The 18,135-nt window shown below is 42.3% G+C and overlaps 1 protein-coding gene across 1 annotated transcript in view; it reads left to right on the plus strand.

The window, feature by feature from the left end:
* The first annotated feature begins 530 nt into the window (after positions 1–530).
* RXRG (retinoid X receptor gamma) overlaps positions 531–18,135 on the plus strand; it is a 103,057-nt gene continuing 85,452 nt past the window's right edge. The window contains exon 1 of the mRNA XM_060286201.1: positions 531–578. The gene's annotated coding sequence lies outside the window, so the exon portion shown is untranslated. The remainder of the gene's footprint in view (positions 579–18,135) is intronic.

The following is an 18,135-nucleotide window of genomic DNA, read 5'->3' on the forward strand; positions in this document are numbered from 1 at the left end:
AATTTTATAAGGCCGTATCTTATGATCCTTTAGTATCCCCCTCATAACAGATTGCTGATCACTGAGTAAGCTTTCAGTAACCAATGATTGAATTAAACTGATGACTTCATAAGAGACCAAGGCAAGACACAGTTTGGGAAAGGTGAAATCAAGAATCAGACTCTTATCTGGATAACTAGGTCAGTGTAGACAGCAATTCAAGATATTTAGAATATCAAGCATTCGGTTCTCAATGGTAGATTTTTAAAAAATAATATCTTGGGTTGTATTGATTTGAGCACTGCACTGGGAGCTGAGATCCAAATTTTAGTCCTAGCCTTGCCTTTCGAAGTAGACTGGTCAATTAACTAATTTTGCATCTCATTTTCCTTGCTTTATAGGGAAGGAGTTTTTACAAAGACTGGACAAGAGGAGCTCGTCCATGAATCTATCTTTCTGCTCCTGAGGGAATATGTATGCAGGACTTTCCTTTAGGAGAGAATCCGTGCATCAGGTACCTATACCCTCGACTCCATACCCCATCAGATGAAACTGCTTTCCATCAGTCTGTGTGACTCTGTGGGTGGAAGAATCATCGGGTGAGTCTGAGGTCAGAGAATGACACATTGAGTTTTCATTTCTAATCCAACTGAGAAGTCTTGGTGGTTTAGAAAATTGAAATGACTTTCTTTCATTTTCACATGTAGCTGTGGTTTCCAAGAGAAAATATCAATGTTTCTGACCAATTCTTAATTCACAAAAAGTAGAAGGATCATGCCTATTTGCTTTGCCCCGTACCATGGAGCAGACTAGAGAAAGCCTGTTGGTGCAAGCAGAAAGTAAAGCCACTTCTAGATCAGACCTCCTGGCTGCCGACAATCAGGTGAAACCAACAGCCTTTAATGAACTCCTCCCAGGGATGGTGCAAGGTGCTCCAGACAATTACCAGGTGGTGTAGCTGACACTGCAGGTGGTCTTCCCAGCATTCATTCCTTCTTCTTCCCAACCAACAGAAATGTATCACTGAGAGCAGCAATGTGCCCAGTTAAAAACACTTCCTAGCTTTCCTTGCACCTATGTGTAGCCTGTGACCACACTCTAGTCATTGATATCCAACTGTAACCTTTGCATGGATCTCCAGGAGGGCTATTTAAAGATAGCTGATTCAGCTGGGAGTGGTGCCCATTTTTATCCTTCTTGCTTTTCTCTTTCCTGCTGCCTGGAATTTGAATGTGGTATCTGGAGCTTCAGTGGTCATCCTGGACCATAAGTGTGGAAGCCACACACTGAGAATGATGGAGCAGGAAGTGGGAAGGAATCCTAGCTCCGGTTGATTTCATATCAATCCTAGTCTGCATCCCCACAGACCTCTTTTACATGGGAGGATAACTTTTTTTGTGTTTAAGTCTCAGTTATTTGGGGCTTTCCATTATATGCTGCTACATCTAATCCCAGTTGTTAAAGGTGGTCCATGTTCTCAGGAGACTTCATGCCTCTGGGTGCAGTGTAGTCTGGCACATTCAGGTAAGTTCATGTGGTCCCTACCATAGAGTTTATCAGTCTCCGGGCAGAGTCACAGGGGACTGGAGCTGATGGCTGGGATTATAAAAAGGCTCAGCAGGTATTTTGATGATTAGGATTTGAGGCATCCTTAGCACACATGAGATGTTAATAGTGACCTGGTTTAGTTCCTCCCATCCCACCTGCCCCTCTACATTTTGGGCCCAAATTCAGAATCTGGTACATGTGAAAAGGAGAACTCAGAGCAATCCCAGGGTTTGTTCTGGGACCTGGAAGGAAACCTTGGACCACGGAATCAACAGCTCTGCTTTAATCATGAAGTGGAGACAGGACTACATGGGTGATAATCTCTCAGAAGTGACTTTGTACTTGTTTGGATTTCAACTGCTGAATGTAGCCCAAGGAACTTGGTTCAGACTTGGCTCTTAGGATCTGAGTGTTCTGTTTGCACATATACAGGAAGTTTTAATTAGCTGCACCAGGCTCAACTGAAGTTAACCATGGATCCTAGCTTATAATTCCAACTAAGCATGTGGTTGTTTTCTCTTGAATTTACATGCACTGAAATTCACCTTTTGGAGTATAAAGTTTTATGGATCATAACACATGATAAAGTCTTGTAATAACCACCCCAGATAGGATACCGAGCAACTGCAACCTCTCAGTGAATTCCCTCAGGCTACATATAGTTGTTTTTTTTTTTTAAAAAAAAAAACAGCTTAGTTAAGGTATATCACATACCATACATTTAAAGTGTGCAATGTAATGGCTTTTCACAGATATGTGCAACCATCACTAGTCAATTTTAGAACATTTTCATAACCACAAAGAGATCCCCCCTTACCCTTTATATCATCCACCTATCCTTCCATCTTTCCCAGCCCTAAGCAACCACTAATCTACTTTCTGTTTCTATAGGTTTGCCTGTTCTGGACATTTCATATAAATGGAATCATATGACATGTTGTCTATTGTGACTGGCTTCTGCTTTTTAGCATAGTGTTTTTAAGGCTTGTCCACGCTGTGGCACATATCACTACTTCACTCCTTTTTATGGCCAAATAGTATTCCACTGTATGGAAATACCACATTTTGTATATCTATTCATTCACTAGTTAATGGACATTTGGATTTTTTCCACTTTTTGGTTATTGTGAATAGTGCTGCACTTGGTATGAGTTTTTATTTGAACACCTGTCTTCAATGCTTTTGGGTAAGTAGGCAGGGCAGGAATTGATGTGTCATACAGTACTTTTATGTTTAATTTTTTGAGGAATCACCAAATTGTTTTCCATAGTGGCTGAGCCATTTTACATTCTCACCAGTCATAGAGTACTAATTTGTCCATATCCTCACCAACTCTCGTTACTTTCTATTTTTTGCTTATCACTGTCCTAGTGGGAATAAAGTTACATGGTAGTGTTTTTTTTTTTTTTTTTTTTTTTGGCTGTAGTATTCTCATAGCCTAAGTGGAAATGTGGAGATTTTGGTCCTGTTTTTTGCCTTTAGTTGATCCAAACAACTGAAGTGAAACATAGACTTTTAGAATAAGAGCTATAAAGGGGGGTTGGCAGAGAAAATAAATCAAAAAGATTTGTCTAATAAATCAAAAAGAATTGTCTAATAAACACAATACGAGGAAGAGCAAAATGTTATGAAAATCATGGGTCCAGTGTACACTTTAGTCAATACATATTACTTGTTACTATTGTGTGCCAGGCTCTGTGCTAGGCAGTGCGGGCTAAAAACTAGTTAAACAGGAATAGAGCCTTCTTACTGAATGGAAGGGGTACAGAGAGGAGGGGTCCTTCACACAGTCAGGGTATCAGGAAGTCTTCCTGGAGGTACAGGGATGAAAAGCAAAGAAATTCTCATCAGGTAATACGGGACACTAGAAGTATTTGGGGAAAAAAACTATGCTGGAATATCTGGGAAATATGCTCTGGATGGCCTATTTTTCTGAGGCCTTTAGGTTACAGTCTTGATTAGAGTCTGATTTCTTTTATTTCCCAATTTGCAGTTGGTGGGTGTAATTCTTTCTTGAGGAAAATAAATCATAGCTAAGACTTTTGTAAATACTGCTAGCTTTTGATTATTTGCACTAATTAAAGGGGAACATATAATTCAGGATGGCAACAATCTAAACAGAGTTTATATTGACTTTGGAATATGTTTCTTCTGTCGATTCCCAGATGTTTCTGTGCCTGATGTTCTCAGAATGTACACATCCAACTAAATCATGAAGCCCTAGGAAATGGAGTCTGTAGACTTTCAGGATGATGCATTGTCCTAAGCAGGACACTTCTCTTTTGAAATCGCTTCTGGTTCACACCTTTCTTGTGGTGGGATAGAATTGTCTGGGTTTTAGGTTTTCTGTCTCTTGATTTTTGCTAAACAAGAAGAATAATTCTGAAACCTTTTGATGTACTTTAGAGGTGGCAAAGATCCTCAGAGTTTACCTATGCTGCCCATTCACTCTTGGTACCATAAAAAATTTTGCCCAATTCTTGGGAGGCAAATAAGCTCTTCTGATAAGATCAATTCTTTTGGTGAGACTCTGTAGCTTTTAAAATCAGCACAAATAATGTTAATTCATGACCCAAATAGCCTAGATATCATCATAAAATACATACAAACATATAATAGACCAGATTTTAGATGACATTTCATTTTTTATATATATATATTTTTTTCAGATTAGTTTCCTTTATAGGTTATTACAAAATATTAAGTACAGTTCCCTGTGGTATACAGCAGGTCCTTATTAGTTATCTATTTTATATATAGTAGTGTGTATATGTTAAGCCCAAACTCCTAATTTATCCCTCCTCCTTAGATGAGGGGCCAAAATGGAGAAAAGACTCTAATCCCAAATAAGTAATATTATCAATTGGTCAAAGTAAGAAACAGACTCGCATAAGTACAGTAAAACTTGAAACTCATTCGGGCCAATTATGGGGAATTAGCAACAAGTCTTTATCAAATTTTTTTAAAGTTTTGGAAAATAAAGATATTTGAGTATGTGGTTTGAATGAATGATAAAAAGTAATTTGTAATGAGCACATCAGTTATATATTTGTTGTCTATTGCTATATGGCAAATTATTCCCAAACTTAATGGCTTAAAATAACAATAAATATTTATTACCCTACACGGTTTCTGTAAATGGATTAGGTGAGTGGTTCTGGCTCAGGGACTCTCATGAGACTGCAGTCAAGATGTCAGCTGAGTCTGCAGTCATCTGAAGGCTTGACTAGGGCTGGCAAGTCTGCTTCCAAGATGGCACACTCACGTGGCTGGAAAGTTGGTGCCTCAATCCCTCCCAGTGGAATTCTCCATAGATCTGCTTGAGTGTCCTCACAGCATGGCAGCTAGCCCCTCTCAGAACAAGCATCCAAGAGAGTAAGGCAGAAGCAGCAGTGTTCTTTATGACCTAGTGTAGGAAGTCACACATTATCAATTATGCCTTATTTTAGTGGCCACACTGACCAACCCTGATGCCACGTAGGAAAGGGCTACACAAGGGGGTGAATACCAGGATGTGGGATCACTGAGAGTCATCTTGGAGGCTGACTACCACAAGTTAGTAATACATAAATTGCAAATGAATCATTTTAAAAGGAAGAATTGGATTGAACACCTTTCTATTCTAGAATCAACATCTGACTACAACTGTTATTAAAAAGAATCTAAATGAGTGAAGCCAAATTATGAATTTGAGCTCTTTTAGGGAGGAAGCCTTATGACCAGCATTAAGATGGCTCATTAGCCCAGGGTTGTGGAAGACCATCTAATAATCAGTTTGATGCTACTCTTAGCCATTGTGAACATAGAGCCCTGGGGTCTTGGTACTCTCCCCAGATTCTTTGAAATACAGGCCTTCAACAGCTACTCCATGTCAGCTCTTATGTTATCTCCATGAGGCTACTCATCTCACCTGGCTTGAACAGTGGTTTCCAGCCATTTCCCCCAGTTGACTGATGATGTTCCCTAATGTCAGATGCTACACACTCTTATGGGCAATCGTCAGATCACTGGCTGTTAACCCATTCTTCCTTTTAACTCAAGAAACACATTGGAATACCAGTGCGTGAGAGAAGGGTTATTGTAGGGAGAGACTCAGCTTTGTTCTAATTTATATCATAGATAAAGCATGCATATGAATAGACAAGACATTTGCAAACTTTAGCACATTAACTATTACTAGTAACAAATACCTTGCAGGATGCTAGCGTCTTTACCCTGAGATTGAGGGCCTCAGTGAGGAGGCTAGCTTGGTGAGTCCAAGTTTGAAACCTGGGCTGGCCAATTAGGTCTTCCCTGTTTCATGGCAGGCTTGCAAACATATGCCACTAATTGTAAGATAAAATCGGTAAGAGTATCCGTGTGATTGGCTCCTGTCCTTTTAGACAGATCGGCTGCCCCCAGCAAATAGAATGTGTGAAGTCTTTAAAGTCCAGCTGTGGAGATTGGCTTTCCACCACCAGAATTCTTTTCAGACTTTCTCCTGTTTTCCCGTTTTAACTCACAGTTTTTCTTCTCATATCCCTCGTTCTCCATCCAACACTGTTTTTTTTGTTTTTCTTTATTTGGTACCTTGGCTCTGCTATGCACCAGGCCTCTGTGCTCCAATGATTGGTGTAGACGTGTCTGTTGAATTCACCCTCTGGATCTGGGCAACCTTGGCTGTGCTGTGCTGAAGCACTGCTGTCTTCCCACTGCCCCTTGGTATGAGTCTATCCCTTCAGCCCCAGTGGCTATGGTAGGGATTACACACCCGTTATTCCACACTGGAGGAAAACAAGTCAATGACCATTAGGTGGGACCATTATTGTAATTTTAATTCGTAATTATAAGAGGTAACATTTGTCCCTTAGAGGTTTTTCTATTTCTTTCTTAATAAATGAGTGTTTATTTATTTATTTATTATTTTTTTAACATCTTTACTGGAGTATAATTGCTTTACAATGGTGTGTTAGTTTTTGCTGTATAACAAAGTGAATCAGCTATACATATACATATATCTCTATATCTCCTCCCTCTTGCCTCTCCCTCCCACCCTCCCTATCCCACCCCTCTAGGTGGTCACAGAGCACTGAGTTGATCTCCCTGTGCTATGCGGCTGCTTCCCACTAGCTATCTTAAATGAGAGTATTTAATATGTGGTGAGTTTTCCTTCTCCCATTTAACAAATGAGAAAACCAAGTCTGAGAGAAGGAAGGCCACACAGTTACTGAGCTATGGGGACAGGATTGGAATGTCAGCCTTCTGACTCTTGGTCTGAGGCGTTTTCATTCTGCTACAAATGGTAGTGAAAAATGTCAGAATGGAGATCTACAGACCAAGAATAATTAGTGGATTATTTGATGGGAGTGCATAATGATAAATCTTTTAAGAAAAACTGGACTTTTTTTTTTAAAAGAAAATGTGCAGTGACTTTCACCATAATGATCTAATAGCAGTCTTCAAGTGTTAGAAAATTAAATGCAACTTAGCAAGTTGGATGGAAGGGCAGTGGCAGAAGTATCAGAATTACAGGGTATTTAGAAAGAAGTGCAGTTGTAGTACTCTCTCTTTATGTATCTATTTCAAAGTATAAATAGTGAAGAGCTAAACTGCTAAGAGTGTTTTTATTCTTCAAGTATTTATTGCAAACGTACTGTGGACAAGGCATTTGCCTTGACATGTGAAACCCTGTAGCATCCATATTTTGTAGAACAGTGAAGCCTGAAGGATCCTTTGAGGACTCCCCCAAGAAATGCTCTAGGAAACATTTTTGTATTTAACATGGAGATGTTATGGAGAACATTGTGGGCCATATCATGCTGGATCCCTTTTTAATGACAGAAATATCTTTTAGATCTCAGTATGTTGAAGAACTTCTTGGAAACTGTATATCTCAGAGCCTATTGTGTTTCCTTCTTTGACTTTGTCTTATGGTTTGCATTTCTGTGTCTGGTCTTTACCCCAAAAAGGAAAGGATTCTTTTATCTTACAGAATAAGATAAAAGTAAGGTAGAAGTAAGATTCTGTGTCTTACAGAATTGCTTGGTTTTTATTTCATCTTTGCTCTGATTTTCATCACCTATGTATGTGTATTCTGTGGTTGTACATATTCCTGAAGTGACCCTGAAGTGAACAGGATGCACTTAAAAATTAACTTGGGGAGATATAATAACTTTACCAATATCTACAAAGGGAGTTTTAACAAATGGATGCTATTTATGTTTTGTTTAATGATACTCATTTGCTTAGAAACAATGTGTTATGAATAAAAGAGTGAGTATAAATAGAAAAAAAGAAGAGGATCCAGATCTGGCTGGTGATTTCCCACAGGCTACATTTCCAGTCGGTGGCCAAGTGGAGATCCAGCGAAAGAGCTATGATTCTGCTCTTGGAAGCCCCTCAGTGCTAAGGAATTGTCGAGGCTTCCCAAAAGGCTGGCTGATTGATTGATCTCATGAGGTTACTCAGTATAATTAATGCTTTCATTTAGCATTTTTTTCTGGATTGGAGGAGTATGTGGGGAAGAAGAGAAGGTTCTACCAAGAGTTTTCTCTAGACCCATGATTCTCAATGTGTGGTCCGACACCATCACTATCATCTGAGAATGTGCAAGAAATGTAAGTCCTTTGGCTCCACACAGAACTACTTAATCAGAAACTCTGGGAGTGTGGCCCAGCAGTCTGTGTTTTCATAGGACCTCTAGATGATTCTTCATGCTCAGGTTTGAGAATTTCTGGTTTGTAGAGGCAAAGAGCATGAACTCTGGAGTCAGACTTCCTTTGCTAGAATCCTGGCACTACCACTTATTAGCTGTGTGGCTCTGGGCAAATTGCTCGATCTCTCTGTGCTTTAGTTTCCCCATCTGTAAAATGGACATAATTATAGTACCACCTTCAGAAAGTTGTTATAAAGTTTAAATTAGTGTCTATACTTAGAATAGTACCTGACACATAATAAAAGCTCAATAAATGTTAGCCGTTATTCTCAGGAGACATGTTGTCATGGAAAAATGGGGGGGATTTCTCTCTCCAGCCCTTCTTTCCATGAGAACCCCATGAATCTTTCTAGTGCAGGCTTCCCTGAGGAGCAGCTATAGGCTGGAGTTGCTGGGATAGGGTCGAATGGAGGTATGTTCAAAGCCCTATTTACATGTATCATAAATGTTGCCCTAGAGACAGCCCTGAATTATGGACAACTTAGCTGTCCTTCTTAGCGTTGGTAAGGTCAGTCCTTGACCTGTGGGGCAGAGACTTGATTCCTCAGTTGGTTTTGGGGAGCAACCCTAAGTGTCTAGGGGAACACAAAGATACTGTGAAACTCACACAACAATCTCAAAATAAAATAATCTAAAATTAACTTTAAATATTTAAAAAGAAATTCTATCTTCATTGGATTCTCAAAAATTATGCATATGGGGGAAGAGTCCAGACAGAACCAAATGGCTGTTTGATGTTAACCCCCCTCTAAAGTTTGGGGATGACTGGTGCAACATTGAAATGGATTGTTTCCCCCAACTTTGCTACAGACACACTCATCAACACAGCCTTGAGACCCAGTTTCCAGCTGAGGTAGGCAACCCTGAGATTCCCCTTCTTCCAAGGTCGGAAACTTGCCCAAGATGAGATGCAGCTTGACTGAATTAAACTGTTGTCAATAAGATGAAAAACACCAGATCGATTGGGGTTTTTCTTTTGGCAGCACCAACAGCCAAGCTGTCTCATCTGTATGGCTGATCCACTCAATCATGCAAAAGTAGCTGCTGACATGACCAGAAAAGAGTGATTTGTTTGGGGAAAATGGTTGGAATTGGAACGAGCCGGGATTAAGCTCAGGAGCCCCGAGGTTCCATGCTACGCCTTAGCGGCCTCAGGGATCAGGCAGCTTCCTTTCCTATTCCTAGTAGGAAGAATGGAGGAGAGGACACAACCAGAACAGGCTGGGTCAAGGTCTTTGGAGCCAATACATATTTTTGGCTGAATGTGGAGAGTAGCGTGCAGCATGCAAACTGGTGTTGTGGAAACCAACCTGAGAGTCTAGCATCCTTCTCTCCTCACGCTGCAAGCCTGAGGAACTTCAGAGGCCAACGAGAATGAATTCTAGAGCTCTGTCCTTGGTCTAACAGCCCAAGTGGGAGCATGTGCTGTGGGGATACAGCCCAGCATCCTCCATGTGTTCCTTCCCCGAGGACCAAGTGCTTTTCTAATCTCAGTGCATTTGCCTCCCAGCCCATCCCTCCCACCTCACCATCTCCCCTCATTGAACTTCCCAGTGAATTAGCTTGTTGCTTTGACAACAGTTGGGAAGAGAGGGTGGGGGAGGGTGAAGTGGTGGACTGGAAAATACCGCATCATTCTGGGGCAGGACTGAAGCTGAGACCCAGACAGGAGCATAGCCAGGATGAGACGTTAGCTTGAGGGCTGCAAACAGCAAAGGAGGATGATTTGCCCTGATACGGAGGGGCTTTTCTTACTCCTTCACCTGCCTCTTACAAGCCTCTAGGACTCTGCAAATAATGGATTTATCTCGGGGGATTGAGCTGGTGTCTCGCCAAGAGAAAAGCATATTGATGGCAACAGGTTGAAGCCTCCAGTCGTGGCAAAATTTACGACAGGGGCTTATCAGCCTGAAAGAGGCAGAATGAGGGAGGCCTGGGCGGTGTCTCTCCCCTCTGGAATTTCTGCTTGATCCTTTTGCTACATGAAAAATGAAGTGTGGTGGAGTAGTGGGAAGACCTTGCTACGCTTGGATGATCACATAGATTTAGATATGGAGCCTTGTTTCAGAGCCTAAGAAATACCCGGGCAATACCAGTTAAAGAGTGTAGAGATAAACAATAGGCAACTCCTATAAAAAGGGCAAACATCTGACTTCAGATAACATGTTTCCTTTCTGAGCTGAATTGCCTAGAGTTGAACGAGGGTCAGATTCGCATTCACTTATGTCTCCTTAGCTCAGCTCATAACTTTCCCTGTTTTCTCCCCAGGGTGTATTAAAAACAGAGCTGCTTCCCATGAATGTGATGGTTCCCATTCAGAACTCTGTCACGACTTTGTCTTTTCTCTATCATCTTGAAGGGAAAAATATCTTCCATAGTTTCAAGGTCAACTGCGAGCTATTTGGGTTTGGAAATGAAATGAAGCCCTTGGAAAGCTTATCCCCCTCTTCACTCATATTTTGCTGACGTTTAATAAGACTCAGTCATGCTCCAGCCTGGGGTCAGAGGTCAGGCAGCCATAAACCTGCACAGGGAATTTTATTAGGGCAGTTACTTTTTATCTTTCACTCTCTCTTTTTTTATGCTACAGAAGGAAAGGATTAAAAAAAAGTTGTTTGCTTTTGCTTTGCGTTTTGTTTTTGTGGCTCTTTGGAGCTAGGCTTCTGGCCTGGAGGAGGACCTGGAAATGAATGTGTAAATACCGATGACCTATATGCCTGGCCCACCATCCTGCTTCTTTCATTTTCAGACTCAGCAGCTGGAGTCCCTAACTCCTCAGGGGCAGGCCTAGCCTCACCTTAAGCTTTGAGGTTGATTTTATTCCAGTCCTGACTCGGAATCCAGTGTCCCTTGCTGCTGTCTGATCATGTTCTGACCTACGCTCTCAGTCCCAAACTGGTCCTAATGACCTGCTTTAGTCCTCTTCCCGTTTGGTCTCTCTGTAGCACAGGCCCTACTGTCCATCGCCTGTCCCTCCTTTGGTTTCCAGGCAACCACTTGTTTCCTGGCTCTCTTCCCACTTCTCCTCAAGTCTTCGCAGCCTCCTTGGCAGGCTCTCCTCTGCTGTCCCCTGAAATGTTGACTTTTCCTAGGATTCTCTCATTTGTCTTTTTCTCTTCTCTGGATAATCTTATTTACACCTGTGACCTTAATCACCAAGTCTAGGCCATGGACTCCCAAACATTGCTACTAAGCTCCAGATGTATTTCCAGGACTTTCTGGCCATATCTCCTTGTATGTTCCCTGGTAGCTGAAACTTAACACATTCCTAAAGAACTCATTCTCTTCCCCCTCAAAGTAGATCTTATAGTCTTGCTTTTGATTGGTGGATTACTATCCATCTAGTTCCTCAAGTAAAACATCTCAGAGTCATCCTTGGCTACTTCTTTTCCCACATTCACCATGTCCAATCAATCATATGTTCTGATGTTTTTACTGCAGAAATTTTTCTTGAATCCTGCTTCTCATTTCCATTTTCCATATCCACTGCTGCTACTTTGGTCTAAATTCTCATCCTGCTTCACCTGTAAAAAATTATAATTCGCAAACAAGCATAAGCTCAACAAATATTAGTCGAAAAAAATGAATGAATGAATAATCTATCTAGACCCAGACAGACAACTGTTAATGCTAAATGACACACTTTATGGAAAGCATACTTGGCACAACGATCGGCACATAGTAGGAACTCAGTAAATATGAGTAATTATATGTAAGAAATATTTGAAAGCATGGACTTTGAACCCGGGCTGCCTGGGTTCCAATCCCAGTTCCACATTATACATTTCTCATGTATGTGATCTCTGTGTCTCCATTTTTTCATTTGTAAAATGTGGATGATTACAATAAGGCTATTGTGAGGATTAAATGATTTAATTTATGTAAAGCTTTTCGAACAGTGTCTAGCCTATGGTAAATGCCCAATATGTTAGTTGTTACTATTATATTTTTATTGGTTTCCTACCTCTTGTCTTTCATAAGTCAAATGTTGGGCTTTATTAAAGGAAATGTGCATTGTATGTGGTCTCATGTATGGCATTCTAAAATTACATAGAGGAAAAATCATCACCTCATTTTCACCCAGTAAAAATCATATCTGTCTGCTATGAAATTCATAAATACTGAATCACAGTCTTTTATGTTTTTCTTTTTGCCGTACGTGGGCCTCTCACTGCTGTGACCTCTCCCGCTGCGGAGCACAGGCTCCGGACGTGCAGGCTCAGCGGCCATGGCTCACGGGCCCAGCCGCCCCGCGGCATGTGGGATCTTCCCGGACCGGGGCATGAACTCGTGTGCCCTGCATCGGCAGGCGGACTCTCAACCACTGCAACACCGGGGAAGCCCTGAATCACAGTCTTTTTGTAGCATTTTATTATAGCTCTTTAGGGTGACCCACTGTCCTGGTTTGCCTGGGATTGAGGGGCTTTCCAGGATAGGAGACTTACAGTGCTAAAACTAGATCAGTCTGGGGCAAACCAGGTCAGTTGGCCATCCTGTTCTTTATTTTGAATAGAGTTCCTTTTCTGAAGATCAGCTTCCAAATATGATTCCTCAAGTACATTTCAGAAGTGAAAACGAAATGCATAAATCAAGGTGATGGACTTGAATGTATGGTTGGGAATATGACTGGAGAGCCCTCACGTACCATCTTCTATTCTTACCCATCAAAATGTCCATGTCCTGGGCATTTCTGGGGCACATGATGGCCCTTTCGTAGTGGCGAAAAGGATGGCTTCTGGTTTCTAGCTTTGTTCTTAAAGACTGCAGCTCTCTTCAGCTTAGTCTCTGTACTGAGGATCAAACTGAAAGCCTATTCCTCATGCCCCAAGCCTTGTTCTCGCCAGAAGGACTGCAGGGGCTAGGAGGCCCTGGTGGCAGCTGACCAGTTCTGAGCACGGACATTGCATTGACAGCCCAGGTTGCAGAGAATTGAACGGGGCTGTTACCCTCCACCAAGTCGTGAATGGCTTTTGCCTGCTACACTCCGCAGGGCCCTCCTCCTGTGTCTTTAAATTCCAGTCTCTGTCTTCCCTCATTGGTACCAGATTTATATTCATAGAAAATAAAATCAATTCGCATTATTTCCTCACCCAAGTCTGTTAGTTCTGGAGGTCTGTAAGAGCAGTTCCAAATCCTTAGCTGGGTCTTTCAGGCCTTTCGTAGCCTGGCTCCCAGCTACTCTCCAGCCCCTTCTCCTCACACTTCCTGGGTGACCATTCAGTATCCAGCATTCACCACCATTCCTCCAAGACCACCTCGCCTTTTGGATTAGTCTGCTTGAGCTACTAGAACAAAATACCAAAGACTGGGTGGCTTAAACAACAGACATTTATTTCTCACATTTCAGGAGGCTGGGAAGTCCAAGATCTAGTTACAAGGAGACTCGTTTCCTGGTGAGACCTCTCTTCCTGGCTTGCAGATGGCTGCCTTGTCATTGTGTCTTCACATGGTGGAGAGAGAGTGCTCTGGTATCTCTTTCTCTTCTGAGAATGACACTAATCCCATGGGGAGAGCCCCACCTTCATGATCTCATCTAAACCTATAAGAGCTCGCCCCCTCAGTAAACCCTTCTTTGGCTCCCCTCTGGGTGCCTGCAGCACTTTGTCCATTGCTACTTTGTATGAGAACATGTTTACATGTCCATCTCTCCCTGACGTCTTTGAGTGTCTTGAGGGACTGGACTTCCAGTGTCTTCTTTGAAGTCGCTGTGTCTAGTACAGGTGTGGTGTACGGTCTGTTGAATGACTGAATAGCAGCAGCAACAAAGCCACAACCACAGCAACAACATTTAACCTTGATTGGGAGCATTTATTCTGTGCTGAGTGCTCTGCTAAATGCTCTGCAGGCCTCATCAATCTTCATCCTCATCTCAGTCCTTTAAGGAAAGTGAATTTACTATCCCCATTTTACAAGGACGTTAAGTGTTAATTTGGTCAGGAACTGGAGTTCATCTTTACTCTGTCTAGGCAGCAAGAGCTTATGAGGCTCAGACATATCGTTAACTGGATTTTTTTTTTAAGCTTTAAAATACTTAAGTATTTATCAATCTATTCTAACATGTTGGAGACTCCCATGTATTAAGAATGGATGTGCTGGCCACAAGTTCAGTGGAACCCCTAAGGCAACCTCCAAAAAACCCTATTATATAACATTTTCTTAACCTGATGTCCCTTTTTGTTTGTATCTGAAAGTTATAAAACTGTTTTTCTTTTGCAAGATTCTCGGTTACGGTGTTTAACAAAGCCACATTGGCCTTGCCCTAGTACGTATGAATCAGGCTTAAGTGCCATTCGAGGCTGCGTCTCTTACTTGTTTCCCAGGCAATTTTCACGTTAGGTTTAGCAGATGCCTCTGCTTTGTGCTGTACGCCTGTTTTGGTGCACAATTTGAAGTGAGAAAATCACTTAGTGAAAAATGAAGCCAGCCAACAAAATCAGGCTCCGAACATTTCTATTAGAGGGACAGATTTGGTGATGGTTGCATCATTCTAGATAACTATAAAGATAATAAAAAGAACTGTAATTTCTCGAGAACCTCCTGTGTTCCAGCATTCACACTGCCATAATCCTCACAATAGTCCTATAAAGTCAGTGGACTTTCCCCATCCTAGAGAGGAAGAAACTGAGGATCAGAAAGTTGCATCACTTGCTCAAGTGAGAGGACTTGGGAATTGAACCGAGGTTAGTCTTATATCAAGTCCCACGCTCTTCACCATGAGCTACATAGCCAGACAGCAGTGAGCTACACAGTGTAGCTGCACAGCTGGACAGTGCCAACAGCACAGTGTCTGCAGGCGTCCAACACTCTAATCCAGCTTGTAAAATCACCAGCCTGTGTTCCCCTAATGTGACCTAGTGTGCATTCCTGGCCTCTGTATTTCTAGGGAGGGTTTCATATCCTTCTAGGGAGGGTTACCAGGGTGGGCCTGTCTTGGAAGTAAGACGTGCTCACTCTTCTGTAGGGTTGGAGATTCTTTTGGACGTTTTCCCTGGGCAGAGGCAGTGTGCGGCTAGGGTAAGGACATAGTGGGTGACAGCTGGCATAGTAGCTTGATAGCAGGGACACCCACTGATCTGCTTAGTGGGACATATTTAAACCTGTCCCTGACCTTTCCCCAGGCACTCTGCCTCCATCTTATCTTGTTTCTACTTCTGGTGCGAAGGATCTAGACCAATTTAATGATGAATAATGACAAAACCCAAGAAATATTCTTATTAAGTCTTATTTTTATCTTGAAAATGGGGAGTATGTGGGCAGGAAGAAGCTCTAGGCAAATCCCATATAAAGACCCAGGTGGCCCTCCTCACTCGTTCACACACAGAAAATCTTGGTGGAAAGATTTTACAAAGCTGGAGTGAACTTGAAGATACATAATTCTCTAAGCTGTAAAATTCACTCTGCTAGAATCAGTCTAATCCCTTGAACCAAAGAGCAAACCTTTTGCCAGATGTGGTTTTCCATTGTCATTTCAACCTTCAGGTGGGTAAACAATTGTTTATAAATTTTAATATCGAGAAGCTATGTCTCCATAAGCCCAAAGGAAGTGCAGGTCAGAGCAATTAACTGGACAATTCAGTCTCCAAAACTGGATCTTTCCTGCCCAGAGTGTCTAGACATAACTACATTTATCCTGGTTTTACTTTTGTAGTTTATCAGTGTCCAGAAATTTGGTTTAGTTCAGAATTTTATTTACTTGCTTTTTGAAGCTGGCCTTGAATTAGCGCTTCCTTCATTTTTTTTTTCTCTCCCATTGGTGTGTTCTCCACAGCTGGAATCAGGGGCTGGAGAGTGTTGAAATGCTGGAGCCATCCATCGTGGGTTTCCAGGATGGCTCTGGCCGTGGGAGCACAGTGACCCTGGGAGGCTGAGATGGACTCAGTTCTCCTGACATAACGTGGCTGGAGGAGCCCCAGCTCTGGAATTTTATCATGTTCCTTCACGCTGGGGGTTCAGCCAACCCATGGGAAATTAGACTTGGGCGGGGCCACCTGGCAACAAATCCAAACTGAAATAGGAATTGGCTCTTTAAGTTCGACTGTGAAAATGTACGTGGGCCCACAGCCCAGATGCCTAAAGGACATTGGAAAGGGTGGAAGTGGAATCAAGAAGACTTTTAGCCACACACTGAAAACAACCCTTATTCAACTGGCAGTGCGTTATGCGCACTGAGACTGGACTATGGGAAGGACCATTGAACGCCTTCTCAGGCCCATAAATAATGTCACAGGCACAGCACGTCCAGGAGGTTATTTTGAAAGCTGTTTTAGATTTTTTTGCTTGATTGATAGATATATTCATTTTCTTTTCTTAAGTCTTTTTTTTTTAACATCTTTTTGTATTTATTTTTTATTTATTTATTTTGGCTGTGTTGTGTCTTCATTGCTGCACGCAGGCTTTCTCTGGTTGGGGTGAGCTGGGGCTACTTTTCATTGCGGTGTGCGGGCTTCTCATTGCGGTGGCTTCTCTTGCTGAGGAGCGCGGGCTCTAGGCGCGTGGGCTCGGTAGTTGTGGCGCATGAGCTTAGTTGCTCCGTGGCATGTGGGATCTTCCCGGGCCAGGGCTCGAACCCGTGTCCCTGCATTGGCAGGCGGATTCTTAACCACTGCGCCACGAGGGAAGCTCTAACATCTTTACTGGAGTATAATTGCTTTACAATGGTGTGTTAGTTTCTGCTTTATAACAAAGTGAATCAGCTATACATATACATATATCCCCATATCCCCTCCCTCTTGCGTCTCCCTCCCATCCTCCCTATCCCACCCTTCTAGGTGGTCACAAAGCACCGAGCTGATCTCCCTGTGTTATGCGGCTGCTTCCCACTAGCTATGTATTTTACATTTGGTAGTGTATATATAAGTCCATGCCACTCTCTCGCTTCGTCCCAGCTTACCCTTCCCCCTCCCTGTGCCCTCAAGTCCATTCTCTACGTCTGTGTCTTTATTCCTGTCCTGCCCCTAGGTTCTTCAGAACCATTTTTTTAAAATTTTAGATTCCATATATATGTGTTAGCATACGGTATTTATTTTCCTCTTTCTGACTTACTTCAATCTGTATGACATACTCTAGGGCCATCCACCTCACTACAGATAATTTCATTTCTTTTTATGGCTGAGTAATATTCCATTGTGTATATGTGCCACACCTTCTTTATCGGAATGGTGGCCTTTTGATGAGGCAAAGTAGCTAGCTTTGAGTGTGCTTGTAGGATGTATCAGTCATTGATTACTTACCTCTTCTAATAGCTCAGACACTCCTGGAAGTGAGGCCTCTTAAGCCCAAGAAAAGGCTGGAGCTAGAAAGGGGGTGCCGGGATCACCTATTGCAGTGGTTCTCAACTTGGTCCCATACTGGAATCACATGGGGATATTATAGAAATGCTGGTGCCTGGGCCCCATTCCAGACCAATGAAATCAGAACGTCTGGGGGAGCCACCCTGACATGGATATGTTCTAACACCTTCCTAAGCGTTCTGCTGTGCAGCCGAGGGTGAGAAACACTGAGCTAGATGAATTTTACATATGAAGAACTCGAGGCCCAGAGACACGGAATATCTTGCCCGAATCCTGTAGCTAGTGTCAAAACCAGATTCTTATTTAGCCCTCTTATGTCACAGTAAGTTGTTCCTCTTTATTGTGGTTTCACCATAAATTAAAAGCACACTTCAAAATGTAAGTTTTCAAAATGTCAAGTACTTTTAAGGAATGGATTTCATTTTAAAGCAAAGAATAATTGAATCGCCAATGCACTGATGCTTTTCTATGAGATCGCTTGACAGGTGTGACTCTTCATTGTATTTGGAGCCAGTGAGTCAAACGCTGGCTCCTTGGCTGCTTCTCCATTGTGGGCCCAGAACGCCGGCCTTCTGTTTCTTCCCCAGAAATCTTGCAACTCCTTTGATTCCCTTTGTTAATAGA

Source organism: Globicephala melas, chromosome 1 (genome assembly GCF_963455315.2).
Source record: "Globicephala melas chromosome 1, mGloMel1.2, whole genome shotgun sequence".
Lineage (NCBI taxonomy): Eukaryota > Metazoa > Chordata > Mammalia > Artiodactyla > Delphinidae > Globicephala > Globicephala melas.